The sequence below is a fragment of the Dromiciops gliroides genome, chromosome 3 (genome assembly GCF_019393635.1).
Source record: "Dromiciops gliroides isolate mDroGli1 chromosome 3, mDroGli1.pri, whole genome shotgun sequence".
In the NCBI taxonomy this organism is placed as follows: domain Eukaryota; kingdom Metazoa; phylum Chordata; class Mammalia; order Microbiotheria; family Microbiotheriidae; genus Dromiciops; species Dromiciops gliroides.
In genome coordinates this window covers 667,846,789-667,866,489 of record NC_057863.1, presented here as the reverse complement: position 1 = coordinate 667,866,489, position 19,701 = coordinate 667,846,789, and the positions used below count along the sequence as shown (strand labels likewise).

At 45.2% G+C, this 19,701-nt stretch overlaps 1 pseudogene; it reads right to left on the bottom strand.

Annotated features, from left to right (window-relative positions):
* Positions 1 to 598: 598 nt before the first annotated feature.
* LOC122748463 lies at positions 599 to 18,815 on the bottom strand (annotated as a pseudogene).
* Positions 18,816 to 19,701: the final 886 nt, after the last annotated feature.

Below are 19,701 nucleotides of genomic sequence, written 5' to 3'. Positions count from 1 at the left end.
GTCTCTTTTTAGGTCTATATTTGCTGCTGCTTTGACTGAGATTAGGTTTACTATCCATGCCTTTTTTGTCACTTCAGCTGAAGCTTGATAGATTCTGCTCTAGCCACTTATTGTTACCCTGTGCTTTTCTGTATCAATTGTGTTTCTTGCAAATATCAAATTTTTGGATTCTGGTTTCTTCTTTCTTTCTTTTAGGAAAGAGATTCTGCCTTTTATTTTCTGCAAAACTCTGTAAATAAAATACCAAATCAGACATGATGGGGAGAGGTAGGGTGACCGGAGATTAGAAGGGGATCCCAGACCCCAGTGCAGTGAGGGAAGCCCGGTGGAGGCTGGGGAGGCACTTGACTGCAGGTGGCGGTCTCTGCTGGGAGGGGAGCAGAATATATTAAAGAGATTTCTATGTATAGGAATCTGTAGGGTGGGAGGGAACCCTGGAGCCTGGCTCCTGACACCCAGCCTACCCCTGCCAATGCCAGTCAGGCCCATCAGGTTGGGGCCCCCCAGGGTCCAGTCAGCCCTGAAGGCATAGGCTCAAGGGCACAGGTGGTGACTCCCAAGTCCCCTGTGTTCCTGGGACAGAGAGCAGACAGGGAGCTCAGAAGGCTTTGCTGGCCATGCCTCCTGCCCCAAAGATCAGAGGCAGAGCTTCCAGAGCCTCTCCCAGCCATCGGTGAGGAGACTGACCATCCTCCCCACACTGCAAGAGGCTCTGGCAGGCAGCCTCCCTCATGGCCTCCTTGTCTGTTTGGCACAGATACACTCCAGAGCCTTGAGACAGCCCAGAGCCACACACCCTGCCACCCATGGCCTCTGGTTGTTCCAAAAAACAAAGCAGGGCTTTCTTCCAGAAGGCCTAGCCCAGGGCTAAATTTTGAAGCTGGGTTGTGACAGCAGCTACCTCTTTGCTGTTGCCATGGATGAGAAGGGAGCTAGGTGGTGCAGTGGATAAAGCACCCACCCTGGATTCAGGAGGACCTGAGTTCAAATCCGACCTCAGACACTTGACAATTACTAGCTGTGTGATCCTGGGCAAGTCACTTAACCCTCATTGCTCCACAAAACTAAAAAGAGAGAGAGAAGGGAGCTAAGGGGCCGTAGCCTATATCGGTAGTGCTGCCCCTCAGGGGCCAACCTCGGTGCCCACAACACCACAGCCCGGTCATCCAAATTTAAGCTCTTCATGAGCTATGAGGAGAGTCTCCACAGAGGGACTGTTCAAGGTCTCAATGTAGCTCCAGAACTGGAAGATTGAGTGCTGTTCCCCAGGCCCCATTCGAGGCATCCTGGGCAGCCACTGTCCCATGGCATCCTCCAAGAGCTTAACACACATGGCCTTGGCCAGGCCTGGCTGGCACAGCAAGAGGCAGGCCCCAGACTGGCTGCAAAAGGTGAAAAGGACATGCTCCACAGGACACACCAAGAGATTGCTTCCTTCAGTGCACAGGTCCCAGAAAGGCAGGAAACCAGGCTGGGGAATGGAGAACTGCAGCACTTCCTGAGCAGAGGTGGACTCGCCCACTTGCCCCCCACAAAGCTGGCACACCAGCTCCAGCACCAGGGCCTCCCAAAGCAGCCACTCCAATGCTGATGCTTCCTGGCAGCACAGGGGCCCAAAGGGGCCTAGTTTCAGCAAGAGGTAGCCAAGGTGTTGGAGGTCCAGGGCAGGGCAGCCAGTGCTGAGGGGGGGCCAGGCATGGGGAGGAGTCCGGGGCATCCTCAGACACACTACTAACCCCAGCCTCGGATCCCGGCCCTGTGCTGCTCAGCATCCTGTGCTCAGGCCCATCCTCATCCTCACTGAGGAAACTAAAACTCTCCAGTGCATGCTCCATGGTGAGGCTGAAGCTGGACGCCCGGATTCGGGACATGCCTTGTCTCTGCACCAGTAGACTCTCAAGCTGAGTCACCTCCTGCTCCAGTCCCTGCGGTTCAGGAAACCAAATCCATAGTCATCCAGGGCAGAGCTCAAGGCCCCCAGGACTTCTTCCAGCCCAGTGTCCAGAGGCCCTGTTCCCTGATCCGACAGCCCCTTCTGGGAAAGAGCTTTGGCCTCCATTAGAGGAACACCAGCTGCCTCCTGGACTAGAACCTGGGGACTGGGGGCATGGTCTGTGAGAGGCGATTGTGTGGGTGTGGGAGGGGCGGGGTCTCTGTGTGCTAAGGCATTGCTTAAGGGATAAGAGGAATCACATCAGTATTCATTAGGGAAATTGGCCTCCAGTTTTCTGGTTTGCTCTTCCTGGTTTAAGTATCAAAGTGATATTTCGTTATAAAAGGAATTTGGTAGGACTCCTAAGTGTGGACTTTAGTTGGGTCTTGGAAGTCAAGGAGGTCAGTGGTTGGAGAAGAGGAGGAAAAGCATTTCCGGTGTGGGGAAAGCCAGAGAGTATGCCCAGAGATGGATGGGCTTTGTGGAAGAGCCAGGCAGGCAGTATCACTAGATGGAAGAATGGAGGGGGAGGAGGGGGCAGGGATTGAACAGCTTCCAATGCCAAACAGAGCATTTTGTATTCAATCCTGGAAGCAATAAGGGGCCCCTGGCATGGATTGAGTGTGTGTGTGTGTGCCCCCCCCCCCCCCCCGCATTGGATGGATCTGAGCTGTAGGACAATCACTTCAGTGGCTAAATGAAGGGTGGACTGGAAGGGAGAGACACCCCCCCCCCCCCCGCCCCCGGCCCAGCACCTTTGCAATAAGCCAGGCATGAGCTGAGGGACTGCACTAGGGTAGGAATTGCTTGCATTTAGCATTTAGCAGCACTTAGCACACACTGAGTGTTTAATGAATGCTCTATTTCCCTACCTATTTATCTACTGCCCTCTGTCCACATACCATCTATTTCTCTATTACTTGATCAATCTATCTCCCCATGTACCAGTTTTAGTTTCTGAATTAGGGCTTTTTACCAGGGCCAGGCTCTATCCTCACCATGCTTTGGGCCTTTGTCTGTCTCACCCTGGGTCCCCTGGTTCTTGTGTTGGCCTCTACTTCCTGGGGTTCAGACCCCCTGGGTCTTTGAGGTTCAGAATGTTAGATCTTTATTGTTCTCTCTAACATCTCAGGACAGCATGGTATGGACCTCGGAGTCCCTGCACCTGGGCTTCTCTTTGCATGGACATGGGTGCTGGTTGTGGCCACTTCCCAAAGCTTCCAAAGTCTCCACTCAAGGGATTTCTGATGACTTCACTGATTTCTCTGGACTTTTCTGATCTGGGTCCTCAAGCCACATGTGCCCTTCACTTTGCTGGGAGGAATGGGGTTTTCCTATTGTCCTTAGGTAGAATTTTGAACAGTTTGGAGTGGGGGCAGTACTCATGTAGGGTAAGGCAACTAATGAGGAGATAGAAGACTAGAGATGGAATTGAATTGGCAGTGAAGCAAGCAAGCAGCATGGCTAATGCCTCTCAAGAAATGGAGATCCTGGCTAGGCACTCACCATCAGGAAAGCAGGACCCAGGGTGTCACCATGCTGATGTAGAGTTATAGAGCAGACCAGAGAGTGAGTCATTTCTAAGTGCAAGTCAATTTCTGTTTAAAGGGGGTGTCAAATGGAGATCCATGCTTTCACTAAGATTCTCTTTTTGTGTTGTACTCCATATGGAAGGCAATGGTTCTTTGGGGGGTAAGAAATTCAAAATAAACGATTAAATATAAAAAAGGGGAGAGGTTCTGTGAAGTGAGGGTGTAAGTGTGACTGTAGGGCAGCTTCCCTGAAGAGTGGGCAATGTAGACAAACTGAAAGAGATGAGTGGATGAAATCATAACCCAACTGATATTAAAAATGATGGCAGGGGGCAGCTAGGTGGTGCAATGGGTAAAGTATTAGCCCTGGATTCAGGAGGACCCGAGTTCAAATCCAGCCTCAGACACTTGGCACAGTCTAGCTGTGTGACCCTGGGCAAGTCACTGAACCCTCATTGCCCTGCCCCCCCCCAAAAAAAGATGGCAAATCTAACCCACAACAGGAGCAAACAGATCCCAAGGAAATACTGAATTTTCCATAAGTGCTATATGAAGTAAGAGATTTCTTAAAATGAAAGAAAAGCACTTGGGGAAAGAATTGGAAGAAAAATAAATGGTTCAGAGTAGAAAATAATAAATAATTCTTTTACATATTGCAATCTTGTACATTCCTCTTAGGCCATAAAAGTTAAAGAAAAGGTAGATCTGTCATAGGAAGTACACTTCCTTCAATGTCATAAAAGTTGAACAAACTTAATTAAACAGTCATAATTGGATAAATATTCCCTAAGTAAATAAACCTCATCAAGCAAACTCAATAGGTAAACTAAGTCAGATTACAGATTAAATTATATTTAGAGGATTCACAAATAAGCTGATTGAGGAGGAAGATGTATATGTCACCAAGGAGTGAAGGACAGTTAAGATTCTTTCTCTGGCTTCATAACTAAGGCTTTAAGTGAAATTCCACATCCCATAGGACAGGTTTTAGTCAACTCAACAATCTCTCAGCTAGGAGAAACAGCCCTGACATTCCCTCAACTCGAGTCAGGTTTTAGTTAGGTGAGGTCAAAATTTTAAAATTCCCATTGCAGTTTCCTCCATTTTGATCATAAAGAAGTCTGCAATGCCTTATAAATTCAATCAATCTCTGCCTTGGGCATATTTTCCATTAGACATGCATATATTCCTAAAGGAATATTGGAAATATTGGATGTTGAATATTAAAAAACATTGTATACAATAGTAAACCAAGAGTAGCATAATCATGATTATCAGGACTGAATAATAGAAAGTCTCCTTGGTCCAGCTTGTTCCTGATAACCCTTTCTTAACAGCCATTTAATCAGCTTATTTCATCTTGAGTCTTAGGTGTCCTATGGAGTCAACTGGTCCTTGGAAACATTTTCCCTTGGGGATTCTGGAATAGGCTTCATTCCCAGGATGGTTCTGGAGAAATGTTCCTCCTAGTAGATCAGTTTTCTTGGCTCCAAATTACATATAGTTCCCTGAGTTAACTAGTTCATGTGGTAAAAACCAGTCCAAATATTATGGAGCTAACTTTATTAAACTTAGATCTATTAAAAAAAAAAAACCACCAAACAGGAACCCATAATTCACCTGGAAGTTCAAAGAATTTACATATCGCTTGCTCTTTCTAGCTTACCTTAAACCCCCCCTGTACTGATATGGAATATGCAATCTGCAGTATGAAGGAAGAGATCTTAGAGGATCCATGAGGGCCTGACTTATAAAATGAGCCGTTCTGTCTCTTAATATTATCAGAGAAAGACTTCCAAAAAAAAGGGGGAAGGTATTTTAAAATTTCTCAGAAGCCAAAGTGGCAGAGAAAAGCCAAGAAGTTACCTGAGCTTTCCCCAGTTTCCCTTAAAAAAAAAAAAAAAAACATTGTCAAGCCTCTAAACAGATTCTGGAATGACAGAACTTGCAAAAAGATGGAGTGAAACAATTTTCCACTTTAAGATAACTTAGAGGGGCAGCTAGGTGGCACAGTGGATAATGCACCAGCCCTGGATTCAGGAGGACCTGAGTTCAAATCTAGTCCCAGACACTTGACACTTACTAGGTGTGTGACTCTGGGCAAGTCACTTAACCCCAATTGCCCCGCAAAAAAATAATAATAATAATAATGAAAAGATAACTTAGAAACATAATGATAATGCATTTTTGTTGGATCATTTCAGTAATGTCCAAGTCTTTGCTATCCCTTTTGGAGTTTTCTTGGCAAAGATACTGGAGTAGTTTGTCCATTTCCTTCTCCAGTTCATTTTACAGATGATGAAAACTGAAGCAAATAGGGGTTAAGTGACTTGCCCAGGGTCACACAGCTAGTGAGTTTTTTGAGGTAAGAATTTGAACTCACAAAGCTGAGTGTCTTGGACTCCAGGTCCAGCCCTCTGTGCACTATGGTGCCATCTAGCTGCCTATAATGCTATTATGACTCTAATATTCCCCACACAAAGATTAGAACATGCCTTTCTAATGGGGCCTTCACGGACAGAATTTTGGTATGCTATGCCAACTCTATATCGCAAATTTATTTCTGTAGTTTTCCATTTGGGAAATGTAATTTGGTAGAATACTATCAACCTCAAATTGCTAATAGCATTTATCCACATTATTTCTCATATTTTTTTTTTATTTTAAATGAGATTAAAAACCTGCTAAAATCTCTTTCCCCAAACTCCCATTCTTGACTTTCAAACCCTTTACCTCACACTAGGTCAGTACAAATGGGCTCCAACTTCCTTTAACTGTTCACTCATTCCCTTCTCTTTCTAATTATTTAAACTTTCTCTCTTTTTTTACCTTCCAGTGGACTTTGATTAAAACCCTTCAGACTACAAAACTTGCCCTCTCTTGCCATCCTCAGATTCAACCCTTCCATTTGCCTTCAGCACTTTCCTTTATTTCCATCTTTATTCTCATCTCATTCTTAGTTCTGTGATGATTAAAAAGTTTGAGAAACATAATTTCTGGGTAATTTAATCACTTATTAATAAGGTCAGCAGGTTATTAATAAAAGGATGGTCATTTGGCCATCTGTCTTAGACTGAATTCAATCATGGCTATTGGGCTCACAGTCTATATACCTTTCTAAACAATAGGTGGTCAATAGAACTGAGGGTGATCCACAAAGAAATTATCTCCATACAGACTACCCCCCAACTATACCAAATCACTCCCAACCTTGGGCTATCTAGACAAAAGGATCTGTCTCCACCCAAGCTTGCATAGAACACAATGGGCTTCCCCACACTAGAATAAATTGCTTGCAAGCTTTAGTGGTGTCTGACCAAGATGAAGGAGAGTTAATGTGATCTTATTATCAGTAACGTCCTACCAAAAAACTTCCAAAGTTATTAATAATCATTTCTCACAGTTCACAGTCACATACAAGTCATTGAATCTTTCTAGTATTGAACTTTCTTATCTTTTACATTTCAAGTTGCATGTTATTGATATTCAGGTTTTCAGGTCATGTCCATACTCTTTGTGACCCCATTTGGGGTTTGCTTGGCAAAGATACTGTAGTGGTTTTGCATCTCTATCTACAACTTATTTTAAAGATGTGGAAACTGAGGCAAACAAGATTAAGTGACTTGCTCAGTGTCACCCAGCTAGTACATGTCTGAGGGCAGATTTGAACTCAGGAAGATGAGTATCCTTAACTCCAGGCTGAACACTCTATTTACTGTGCCATCTTGCTTCCCTTCAAGTTGCATAGTCTATTTCAATTTCTTTTAGGTGACTTTGCCTCTAATTTACTTAAATAATTCTGTGGAATCATTAGCAGAAGATAGCATTTGATAAGGCCTATAAGCTGCAGACTACCAACCTTTTTTTTTTTTTTTTTTTTTTGCATTTTCTAGGTGGTAAAATTACCTTCCACTAAAACAATGAATCCATTGCCTCCCTAGGGAAAAAGTGATTTAAAAAAAAAAAAAGCCTTAAGCATTATTTACATTTAACCTTAGTTTCAGGAAGCTGCAAGCCTCTCTCTCACACATACACCCCCAAAAAAATCCATTAAGAAATTTTGGCATTTACAAAAAGATTCAAACCACACTTTAGAAATGTACAAGTAAAAACATTACATTTCAGTTACAAATTTCATCTCTAATTATGTTACAATGCCACAAATTCTCCCTTTTTCCTTGTTTGGCCTCATCTCCACCACTCACCTGGCCAGGGTCAAGAGGAAGAAGATATTATTGTTATCTCCCTGATAACAGTGGAAGTGAGTTCCTGTTTATTGGAAAGGGAAGTTCAGCAACAGAACTGCACCATATCACAGAGAGCTGATTTCAGTATTAATTAACTTAAATAATAGAGTTCAATCATCCCAATTCCCCAACTCTTCTAGAGGAATGGGACTTTAGGTACTAGCTCGCTCTAAGAACTTGAAACAATGCCAGTGGATCTTTGAAGACAGTTCCATTGCCAATGTCCTCTCTGAGTACAGGGCAGATAGACATCTCTTGAAAGGGAGCCTGACAGCTGACTCTAGAATCCCAAGGCTCTTCCTTGGCCTCCTGAGAGTCTAAGAATGTGATGATTACAGTCAGTACTTCTCTTGCTTTGAGAGGGAAAAGCCTGGAAGGGGCTACTGTGAACCCACTTTCCCCTTCTCTTTTATTCCATATGTGTCAAGATAACTGTCCCTCTGGACAAAATTTGCTCTTTCTTCTTTTCCTATATTGTTATTTACATATTGTTTGTTTGCATAGAGTGTGTTTCATCAAGGAACACCCTGTTCCTAGAAGAAACAAAGGGGAGAATGTGTCAAGATAATGAATGTGATGAGATTTAGCAGCTACTCAGGGGCCCACCTGGAGACTGGTTTAAACTGATTGAATTGAATAAGGTGACTGACTGCTGACTGGATTACTGGCTTACTTCCAGTTTACTAGATTGTAAGCACATCTGGCTGGTACTTAAGGGTACTTAAGAAAGTAATTGTTCTCAGAAGCTAAAAACTTTCAACTTTATATTGAGACCACCTTCTGGTTCAGTGAACCAATGAATTTGAGTGACACTAGCCAATCAGCTTGAAGAACTTTCCATTTCTGGGAGGGGAACATGAAGCAGGAAGCAGACACTGGGGAGAGAGTTCTGGGGTTTTGGTACGAGGGATTGGCGTGGTGGCAGAGGAGTTCAGAAGTGGGAGCTTAGGAAGGTTAGGATTGCCAGGTTACAGGAAATCTGTTCTCAATCTTTCTCTTTCTTTTACTATCTTTCAATAAACCCTTAAAAACCTAAACTCATTTATCAGTGATTTTAGTCAGTTTCCCCCCAAAACTGGGGGGACAGTTTGTTTGACAATGTTAGCTTCCTTAGGAGATGTATAAGATTATGACTGTTTAACACAGTCATATGGGACACATTTCATCACTGTTTCAGTTTCCCAACCAGAGAGGAATGATAATGTTAAAAAAGAATCCCAGGTCTCATTTGCAGCTCAGGGCCAAGGATATCTATACCTGTCCAAACAAAGATTTTTAAACTGGGCTTTAGAGAATTTGAATTCCTTGTTAAAAATCTTTTCCCAGTTAGCAAGAAACAACCCCTAGGGATGTTCTTAGAAGAAATTTTCTGACTACATCCCATACTTTAGAGTAAAAAGATAGTTTAACCAAAGTCTGAGGAACCCAAAAGAATTATTTTGGAACTAAATTTGGATTGAAACCAATTAAACAGAATCCCTCAAAGTAAAATTTCATGTCAGTCCAAAGCCTTTTGGTGGTGATGGCAACACTGTAAAACAGATAACCAAGACAGTAAACAGACTTAGATCTCCAGATGATTTCAGACCTAACCGATGTACATTCTTACCATGAACACTTTGCCAGTGATACAACCACAGCACTGGACCCTACCAGGGTGGGATCAGAACCAGACCATAAAGGGAACCTCTGAGGAACCCAGTGCAGAGCTTTCTACCAGACCAGAGCTGCTGAAGCAGTCGGAACCATCTACCCAGCAGCCAGGACCATGGCCCTGGATTGAAGTAGAAACATTGGCCACAACGCACAAACAAGTCTCTTGTTATATGTCTGCAAAATAAGGGCACGAGGTACTAAGAGAAACAGGGCACAAGGTTGGGGGACAATGCTGTGTCCTGCCTGTTAAAAGGCAGAGTACTTCAGTTTAGTCCTTGCTTTAGCCACCTGAATCACAGTGGCTCACTCATCAGAAATTCTGGGCAGCTACTAAACTAAGCACCCTCAGAAGTACAGATTCATTATTTGAACAGACTCATTATTCAAATGCAAAGACAAATAACAAACAAACAAATACAGACCAATACACCAGTACGCAGGACACACAGAGAAGACAAGCTCACCTTTCTTTCTGGCATTTTTTTCTAGGGGGACAGCAGTCTTTATGGCCTGGCTGAATCTTCCCCTTCAAAATTCTCCAAGGTAAATATGCCCCTTGCACACAGGAGAACTTCTGAACCAGAAGCCCTAGTCTTCCCAAACTCAACTGCTTGTCCCTGCAAAGTTTACCAAATTTGTTGTGGGAGAAACATCTCCTCTCCAAGTTCATGTGGTGGGTAATTGATGTCAAACAGAAATTTGTCACATCACAGAAATTATGGAAAACCTAGGCTTAGTTATTATTTAACCATAAGTTCAGGCCTCAGAGAAAACCTGAACCCTTGCTTAGGACTCTACTAAGGTCTCATAGGCAAAATTACAACAAGGGAAAGAGAAACAATTATTTACATATCACTATCTTGTACCTTCCTCTTAGACCATAGAAGTTAGAGGGAAGATAGATTAATAATCCCATACTTCCTTTGATGCCATAAAAGTTGAATGAATTTAGTTAAACAGTCATAATCTTATACATCTCCTAAGGAAGCTAACATTGTCAAACAAACAAAGTAAACCAAGTCAGGTTCCCAATTAAACTACATTTAGAAGATTCACAAATAAGCTGATTGAGGAGAATTTAGATATTGCCAACGAGTCAGAGACAGATGACATTTCTTGCTCTGGCTTCTTATCTAAGGAATGGTTAAAGCTTTAAGTAAGTAAGCCTGAACTTACCTTGAACATCTTATTCCACAAGTCAGGTTTTCATCAAGTGATATTAATAAGTGAAAAGTAAAAAATTCCCATTACAGGAATTTGGTGGCTGAAAAGGCCTACTTGTCCTGGGAAGGAGGGAGTTAGAACCCCTGGGGACAACTGGTGCCCAGAGGAGCAGCGGGCCATGGATAGAGGGAAACTTCCATGCAACTGCAAAAAGAAGGGGATATTGATCAGGGTGGGAGGGGTCTTACCATGGGCTGTGCTCTCTCTGACACCTGCAATAACTGACATTGCTCTGAGAGTGAGGAACAATGGAAAAGGGAATCAATCCATGGGCTGAGCTCTACAAGGCAGCAGTAGAAAGTATCTAGAGGAGAGAGACTAGAATGGACACCTTGGAAGTTTTAATCACATGAAGAATACAGAGAAAAGGAGGAGACCAGATAATTATAGAATCATGAATTGGTGAATGAGAGTCTAGAGCAAACAGAGAGAAGGTGGATAATGAAGACAGTGAGAGGAAGCCTTTCTGAAAAGCGGCACAAAGAGTGAAATTTAAAAAACAAATGAGCAAAACTACTTGAAAGGGAAGAGAGGAAAGGGGAATCTACTTTACTGAGAAGAAACAAAAAGAGGGAAAAGAACTATACAACCAGTTAAAAGCAGGAGATAAAAAGGAACTAATAAACAAAACCCCAAAGGAAAAGGAGTAACAAACAGGAGAAGGGGATGGGGGAAGGATAAAGGGAAGAAAGCCAGTGGGAAGAGGGCCACCTTAAAAAAAAAGATTAAGGTAAAGTAATTGAAAGAACAAAGTACCGCGTCTACAGCAGAAGAAGCAAGGGGGATCATAACTTTTTTTTAAAATCCAATATCAGAGAAAAAGATAAATTGAATTCTCATAACTTTAAATGTAAATGGATAAAGTAATCCAATAAAATGTGAAAGAATAACAGATTAGATAAGAACAAAACCCCATAATCTTTTTTTTTGTCCGGACAATGGGGGTTAAGTGACTTGCCCAGGGTCACACAGCTAGTAAGTGTTAAGTGTCTGAGGCCGGATTTGAACTCAGGTACTCCTGAATCCAGGACCGGTGCTCTATCCACTGCACCACCTAGCTGCCCTGAAACACTATATCTGGTAGCCAAGAAAAACACATTTAAAAACAAGAACATACACTAAATAAAACTGAGGGAATAGAAAAAATTTACTAGGCATCAAGTACATCCAAAAAAGCAAGAGTCACCATCATGCTATCAGACAAATCAAAAACAAATATTCAAAAAATGCAAAGGGATAAACAAGGAAACGACATTATGTTGAATGGAACCATAGACAAGAAACCAATATCTCCATTTATATGCTCTGAATGTCTTGGCAAACTTATAAAGAAAATATTATCTGAGCAGCAAGAAAACACAAACAGTAACAATAGTGAAAGGAGACTTCTATATTCTCTGTTTTGGATGTCTAACAAAAAAGATAAGCAAAAGAAAAAATACAGAAGTGAACAAATTGCTTAGACTCTAAATGAGTACAAAAGAATATACATATTTCTCAGCACCATATGGAATATTTGTAAAAATGGATGTTGTCACTAGGGCACAGATAAATTAAAAAATACATTTTTTAAAAAGCAGAATTAGCACATTCTTTACCAACCCTAACACAATAAAAATATTAATTGGTTTTGGGACCACAAACAAAAGATACAGACCTAATGGAGACTTACCAATTCAACCCTAAATAATGAGTGGGGTCAAAAAACAAATCAGACAGAAATAACTTGGAAAATGGTAAAACAGTATGGCAGAAATTGGGTTTAGACCACCACCTTCTACCACACTGCACAATACATTCTAAATGGACACATGTCCTCAACATTAAAGACCCTACTATCAAAAATGAAAAGAGGAATGGATCATATACCTTTCACAACTATGAATAAGAAATGCATTTTCACCTAAACAAGAGATAGAGGCAATTGCAAAAGATAAATTAGGTAATTGTGATTACTTGAAACTAAAAAACTTCTGCACAAACATTAATGTATCCAGAATAATAATAATAGCTAACAAATTAATAATAATAATAGCTAACATTTATTTAGTGCCCAATATGTGCCAGGTACTATGCTAAACACTTTGGAACCATTATCTCATTTGATCCTCACAATAACATTAGAAACAGGTGCTATTATTATCCCCATTTTACATTTAAGGAAACTGAGGCAAACAGAGGCAAAGTGACTTGCCCAGGGTCACACAGTCAGTAAGTGTCTGAGGTTGGATTTGAACTCAGGTCTTCAGTGCTCTGGATACTATGCCACCTAGCCACTCTAAGGCAGATAAGGATAAAAAGGACAGTGATTGAATAGGAAAAAAGAAATCTTTGCATCAGATTTCTCTAATGAGGGTTTGGTATCCAAGATATATAAACAATTTTTATACCTATCCGTGTGTATATACATATATGGTATAAATTGATATGACTAATGGTCATTTCCTAATAGATAAGTGGTTAGAGGATATAAACAGGGATAAAAAGAACACCACATGAAAGAATCGTCCCGATCAGCGCCCCTCACACCCTGCAAATTGGCAGAGATTAAAAAGTAGGGCCATAGTCAGTGTTGGAGGGGCTGTGGGAAGATAGGCACATGGATACATTTTGGGTGGAGCTGAGAAATGGTACGACCATTTTGGAAAACAATTTAGAATCATGCAAATAAAGTGATTAAAATGTCCATACCCTTTGAATTAAAAGCTCCATTACTAGGCTTATGCCTCAAGGAAGGCATCAAAGAAGAAAGCAGCCATAGAGTCCAAAATATTTACAGCAGCCCTTTTTGATAGCTGAGCATTGGAAGAAAATAGATGCCCATCAAGTGAGCAATGACTAAACAAACTGTGGTATGTGAATGTAATGGGATATTATTGAGCTATAAGAAATTGTGTGTGTGATGAAGACAGAGAAGCATGGAGAGACCAACGTTGAACCTACACAGAGTGAAATTAGCGAAGCCAGGAAGACATCTCCACAGGAACTACACCTGCAACAATGTAATGAAAAGAATGACACAAAGTATCAAAAGTGAAGGCACAGGCTTAGAGAGCCATGAGAGGATCCTAGCCCATCCCTCTGTCGAGGTGGGAGGTGTATAGGTGTTACACATGATACAATGTATCAATTAGTTGGGATCACTTTTTTCCCCTCATGAAAAAAGGACTATTTGCCATATTGAGATAGTTCTTAGGAGTGGGAGAGGGAGGATAAAAGGGATAACTATGATATGAAACAAACAGGAAATCTGAATAGAAACTTATTTAAAAATAAAAACAACTTCAGAAGGCTGTCTACACTTGCTGCCTCTACTTCCTTTCCTCTTATTCTCTTAAACCTCTGAAGCCTGATATTCGAACCTCATCATTCACCTGAAACTGGCTCTCTCTTGCCAAATCCATTGGCCTGTGCTCAATCCTCATTCTCCTTGGCCTCCCTGCAACCTTAGACAAGGCTGATCGTTGGAGTCTCCTGGATACTCCCATCTAGGTTTTCAGGATGCCCAGTGTCTCCTTATTCTCCTCCTACCTCTCTGACCAGTCCTTCTGTCTCCTTTGCTGGCTCCTCTTCCAGATCACACCCTCCAGTCACAGGTGTCCCCTAAGGTTCTGTCCTGGGGCCTCTTCTCTTCTCTCTCTGTACAACTTCACTTGCATTTTCATCTCTATGCTGATGATCCTCAGACCTATTTGTCTACCTCTAACCTTTTTGCTGACATCCAGTATCACATCTCCATCTGCCCACTGGAATCTTGAATTGCATGCCTCATAGACATCTTAAATTCAATGTCTAAATTGGTGAACTCACTATGGGGGGGGGAGGGGAGGAAGAAACGAGAGGAGAGGAGAGAGGAGGAAGGAGAGAAAGGGAGAGGGAGGGAGGGAGAGAGGGAGAGAGGGAAAGAGGGAAAGAGGGAGAGGGAAGGAGGGAGAGAGGGAGAGAGGGAGAAAGGGAGAGGGAGGGAGGGCGAGGAGGGGAGAGAGGGAGAAAGGGAGAGAGCATGTGACTCCTCTCTTCCTGCCTATTCATTTAATGTCTAGGGGCACCACCATCCGCCCATCCCCTAGGCTAACAACCTAGGAGATCTCTCACTCTTTTATTCCCTATAACCAATCTGTTGCCAAGGCCTGTTGATTTCACCTTCACAATATCTTTTGAATATGCCCCCTTCTCTCCTCTGACATCACTCTGGTCCAGACCCTTATCACCTCACACTTGGACTATTTTATCTGCTACTGATGGGTCTTTCTGCCACAATTATTTGTCTACTGTAGTCCATCCTCTACTCAGCTGTCAAAATGATCTTCCTAAAGTACAAGTCAAGCCACATCATTCCCCTGCTTAAACTCCAGTGACTCCCTATCACCTCCAGGATCAAATGTAAAATCCTGTTTGGCATCAAAGGCCTTCATACACACACGCTCACACACACACACACACACACACACACACACACACGATACTGGTCTCCTGACTGTTCCCATACAAGACACTGTCTCTAAGCTCTGGCCCTCCCCTATGCCTGGAACATTCTCTCCCCTCCTCTCTGCCTCCTGGCTTTCTTCAAGGTCAGATCAAATTCCACCTTACACTGGAGACTCTCAATTCTTCTTCATTCCAGTGCTATCCCTCTGTGGATTATTTCCAATTTGTCCTCTCCTTAGCTTGTCTATACATAGTTGTTTGCACATTGTCTCCCCCATTGTACTGTGAGCTCCTTACAAGCAGAGACTGGCTTTTGCTATTCTTTGTATTCCCAACACTTAGAACCATGCCTAGCATATAGTAGGTGCTTAATCATTTTTATTTACTGAAAACCAGAACCATTTTTACAGTAACCATCAATTCTGTAAAGACAAGCAACTTTGACAGACTTAGGAACTCTGATCTACTTAATGACCATGATCCCAGAGGACTCACAATGAAACATGCTGCCTATCTCCTGATAGCGAGGTAAGGCCTCAGAAGCCAGACCGAAACATTTCAGTTTTTGGACAAGGCCAGTCCTAGAATATTTCTTTGTCTATACATGTTGGTAGCAGGGGGGTGGTTTTTCTTTCTTTCTCATTTTGATGGGTAAAAAATAGATTCTTGTTGCTTAAAATTTTCGTAATGAATTTTTGCTCCCTACCTCTTATATACTCCATCAACCATTATTACATAATCTGCCATGTTCAGGGCAATGGGGCTTCAAAGACAAAATGAAAAACTGCCTGCCTTTAAAGAGCTTATGTTCTCATCAGGAGGTAGGATATGAACAGAGGCAAGCATCCACCAGTCATCCTGGAGGGAAGGTGTGCCCACCTCTGAGGGACATAGAGAGCCCAGGATTCCAAGAGGTGCTGGTGAAGAGGGAAGGAATTCTTAATGCCATGGGGAGCTTGGCTAATGAGGGAGAGGCCAGTCCTTGGAACCTTTTCTGGGGATCCACACAGAGCAGATCAAATGTTTGCTGAGCCTTCTTTCAACCATGAGGATTAAGACACTCAGGTAGATTTCTGCTTGGTTGGGAACTGAGCTGGAGGTTTATGCAGATGATCTCACTATCTTGTGATGATGTTCAAGCCAAGAAGATGGCTGAGAGCTACCAGGTGAAGCAAGAGCCAAGGCAAGCTGTAGGGCTTCCCCTACCTGGCCACCATGTGTCCCTTAGTTCATGGGTTCTCCATTTCTATTTCTTCTCTCCTTATTTTAGGTGAGTGAGCATTTGTTATAGGAGTGCCTAAGCAACCAGGAAAACAGGGTGCTCCATCAAAGCCCTCTGAGGTCCCAAAGCCAGTAGTGGCAGCAGCAGACCACAGGGAGGCAAAGACAGTGTCCAAGTGCCCTGTCTGACCCAGCACAGACATCCACTGATCATCAGTGAAGACACTATAGTCCCACAAGAGCCAGAAGAGCTGACTGATTCATCAGAGCATGTTTTTCTACTCCAAGTGAACTCTGAAGATGGGGTGAGGGATCCTTCCAGGGCCAGGATCCAAGAGGTAACCCTGGGTCCCGGCTTCTCCATACGTTTGTGTCCTGAGCATGGTCCTCTACATTTGAGCCTACTCTTCCCAGGGAGAGGGAGAGTGAGAGTGTGAGAGTGTGAGAGTGTGAGAGTGTGAGAGTGAGAGAGAGAGAGAGAGAGAGAGAGAGAGAGAGAGAGAGAGAGAAGAGAGAGAGAGAGAGAGAGAGAGAGAGACCCACGTGCTTGTGCAGACTACACAGACTTGGGAGGATTCTTTTTTAAATGTATGTTCTTGTTAGACCTTCTTGGTAAATATCCCTTTATCCGAGATAACTGAGGCCAACTGGTTAATCAACTTTGGGAAACACAGTATCTCTAGAATTCGAAGCCCCCTAGAGTCCCAAAGAGAAGGACAGTCAGTTATCCTTTGTGGACATGGCCTGCCAGTCAAAGTGGAGGTTGAGAGACTGACTTCAGAGGAAGAGATGCATGAGGCATGAGGTGCAGCCTATCTCAAGGCTTGGAGGGAGAGAGGGAATCCTGAGTCTGGGGAACAGCAAGGTCAGTTTGGCTAAAATACAGGGGATATGATGAGCTTTCAGTGCCCAGTACAGAAGCTTCTTGCTGATCCTTGAGCTCCAGGAGCAGGGAGTGGTATGATCACAGCTGTTCGGGCGCAGGGGTGCTGAGGGAGGGGGCTGCAGCAATTGTCCGGGGACAAGATGAGAACCTGAACTATGGCTTCTTAGGTGGAGAGAAGAGGGTCTTTCATAGAGGGGAGCGGTCGATGGGGGTGAGAGGAAGCATAGGGAAACGAATTCTATGGTTTTTTTTAATCCAATAACATTTTGAAAAGAGGGACACTTCCTGCTCCGAGTCTGGCACAAAGGAAAAAAGGAAGAGGGGAGGGTGGGGTGTTGAGTTACACACTAGGACACAAAGAGTTTGTGAGGAATGGCCTCCGCTGTCTCGGGTCACCTGCTGAGAGGGAGGCCAAAGAGGGCTGGAATGAAGTGGAAGGTGGGACGGAACCTCCTGAGGCAGCCAGCAGGGAGAGCCCCCCCCCCCCCGGAAATGAAACTCCCCCTGGCCTTGGAGCCGGGGAGTGCGGGGGGGGGGGGGGGGGGGGGCTGGGAGGGGCTAGAGCAGAGCCCCAGAGCAGCAGAGAGGCTTAAGCACAGGGCCCTGGGCAGCCCATGCCAAGGGTGCTGAGCCCTAGCAGAGAAGCTGCATGCGGCCATCACCCCGAGAAGGGCCTTCAGACTGATATGCCCTGGCCCTGGCCCTGCCTGCAGCTCACCCCTTGGTTCTGGCTCTGGGCCCAGAGGGTCTGGCTTGGGCCAGTCACAGAGGGAAGGTGCCTCCTGCCCATCAGAGTTCATCTCCTTCCTAGATTCTTTCTCACTCTCCTTTAAACACTAGAGGTGGTGCTGCTCGGCGATCGGTAAACTTCCAGATGATGCTCCCCACTTGGCTGGGGTGAACAGAGCCATCCACTCAGGAGCAGAACCTTTGGGGGAGTGCCCCAGGCTCAGCTGGGGGCTTCTGAAAGGTGTAATTAGAAGAGAAGTGTCACCAGGGTGAGGAGCTTGGGGCAGGGCAGGGCTATAACAGACAAGGGCCCAGCTGCCTCGGCTGCTCCCGCACCCGATGCCAACGGCTGAATCGCTTGTGCCCTGCTGGGGGAGGACACGGTGCTGGGGGAGCCCACCTGACCTGCCCTAGTCCAGGCAGTCAGTGACCCGAGTCCCACCCTGGCAGGGGTGTCATCATGGGATGTGGCGAGCAGGAGGCCCCAGGGAAGGCTGCGGAGGGGGTAGGGACTGGCTGGACCCGAGGACCTTCTCTGCAGCCTCTGGGCAGCCACTGGACCCTAGGATCTCAAGCCCCTTCTGGCTCGAGGAGTCCAAAGCAGGCTCCAATTCCCTGGTCTGCTCTCCCACGAGACAAGGACAGAACACTTACTGCCATGTCAGTTGTGCCGACCAGCTCAGACCCCCGGAAGGGACAGAGACAAGGAGGTTGAGGGGGCACCCACCTGCCCACCCGAGTACCTTATGAGCCTCAGCCTCAGAGAAACACGAAGTGCCAAAGGAATGGGCACGCACACGCACACAGAGGGTGGCCAAGCACACGGGCTGAGGCACCCAACAGCAGACGGCCAGCCACCTGGGACCCTCAAAGCCTAGTCCGACCCCTCCATGGATTGCAGAGGGCCCCTCGCCAGGATCCCCCCACCCCCACCACTCCCAGTACATGACCCCGCACATCCGCGTGCTGCCAGCTCCTAGGCTGGAAGCCTGGTTCGTCCAGCTATAGCACTCCACGTGCAACCCCAGGCAAGACCTGTCAGCTCTCTGGGCCTTGGTTTCCCCACGTAGGAGAGAGAGGGCGAGGGAAGGCTATCGTTCTAAATCCCCTTACGGAGAGCCCCAAACCCTGGGAGCCCAAGTGCCCCCCTCCCTGACCAGGTGAGCCGCCTGGTCTCCTTCAGCACCATGGCCAGAGAAGCCAGCTGGGCTGCCAGGCTCAGATCCAAGGGGGGCTCAGATCCGAGGGGGGGCTCAGATCCGAGGGTGGGGCTCAGACCCAAGGGGGTCCTCCCCACCTCTGCTCCAAGGCTGCCCCCACAGAACCCCAGTGTTCTTGACATCCAGTCTGAGGCCAATCATTTTGCATTTTGCAGACAGGGAGATGGAGGTCCCAAGCGTGGACCCAATCCTGTCCACCTCTCTCTTCACTGTCCCTCCTGAAGTCAGCCTTCCCCATTTGCACGGAAAAGGTCTGTGGTGTGACAGCAGGGGTCTAGGCCTGGGAGGCCAAGGTTTCCCCCCTCTCTCTGCTAGGGCCACTGCTGGAGCCTGGACAGTGGCCACTGCAGGGCAGTCCCAGCACCTGAGGCCTGGCTAGAGGTGTTTCAGCGCCAAGAGCTGTGGCCGGACGCAGCCGCGCCACCACTACTGATGGGCTTCCCTTTCTGGTACACAGAAGCTGGATGACTCCAGCCAGGTGCAGGTCGGGGACCACTGCCTCCCTAGGCCCAGTTCCTGCCCCCCACATCTCACTGCAAACCAGCTCGTCCAGCGCAGGAGAGGATGCTTCCCAGACTGCTTCTTCCCACCCAGGACTGGATCAGCTATAGCCATTTTATGGGTG